We start from the raw sequence: 1,019 nt of genomic DNA on the forward strand, positions 1-1,019 counted from the left end.
GATGGGCACTGGATGAGAGAAAGAAATAAAAAAAGGTGTTGGCTGAAAAAGGTATAACAGGGAAAGAGAAAGAAGGCACGAAAGTAAGGATCTTCTTTTATTTCAGTTATTTATTTATTTTTCTCCCCTGCTCCGTCGTGAACCTTCTGTTTGGAGAGAGGAAGGCAGCAGCACAGCTCTCCTCACTGGCAACACAGGAGAGAGGCGCCTGCTGCTGCTGCTGCTGCTGCTGCTGCATCCGGGATTCACCTCACCTGCACAGGACGGGATCCTGGATTGATCACGGGTAGGAAACAAACAATCATTCAACAAATATTATTATTAGTAGTATAGCTATTATTTTAAAAGCGACTGTTTCTTTTGGTATTGTTGTGTAGAGCCCTAACAACAGGCGCCTTAAAGAGTTGTTTTTTATTACTGTTTGCATTTTATTTTATGAAAGAATTATATATTAGTAATTATCTTTTGGTTTTCTCTTTTTTTTCTTACTTTTTTCTAAATCTCATTGCAGTCTTCCAACAACTGTCCAGATTTCAGCCTGGATGGAGGCGGCACCGGCTCCCCGCTAATTCAGTGGACATTCAGCTGCAACTCCTGTAAGTTTTCCCCTGATTGGAATCATTAAAAACCTGCTTTTTTTCCCCTCGATTATTATTTTTTAGTTTAACATTTTTTTTTAAATAGCTGTAATTGGCCTGTGAGCTTCTTTTTCGCTTTAAATGCATTTAAATTAAGGGTTTCCACATTTTATTAAAAAAAATATATATATATAATTCACTAAGAGCCGATTGAATCTGTGCCTCTGCTGAGCGATGAATGATCCTGTCGGAACGGGGCGCACAATCCCCTTCTCCCCACGCTGACCACTGCGGCGTACCGAGAGCAGATAATGAGCCTACACTGTAAAAAATGTCAGCTTGAGGAAAAAATATTATTTCAAACAATGAATGTTTTTCTTTTAAGATATCGTCCCAGATGTTTTTTTTAACGTAACTCATATACATTTTTAACTATATATA

The 1,019-nt window shown here is 38.3% G+C and overlaps 1 long non-coding RNA gene across 1 annotated transcript in view; it reads left to right on the top strand.

Moving 5' to 3' along the window:
• The first annotated feature begins 6 nt into the window (after positions 1–6).
• The window catches only part of LOC103476414 (uncharacterized), a 2,761-nt gene continuing 1,748 nt past the window's right edge, over positions 7–1,019 (top strand). The window contains exons 1-2 of the long non-coding RNA XR_535464.2: positions 7–286; positions 512–596. This is a non-coding gene — a long non-coding RNA (uncharacterized LOC103476414). The remainder of the gene's footprint in view (positions 287–511; positions 597–1,019) is intronic.

This window comes from Poecilia reticulata, linkage group LG15 (assembly GCF_000633615.1).
Source record: "Poecilia reticulata strain Guanapo linkage group LG15, Guppy_female_1.0+MT, whole genome shotgun sequence".
Classification (NCBI taxonomy): domain Eukaryota; kingdom Metazoa; phylum Chordata; class Actinopteri; order Cyprinodontiformes; family Poeciliidae; genus Poecilia; species Poecilia reticulata.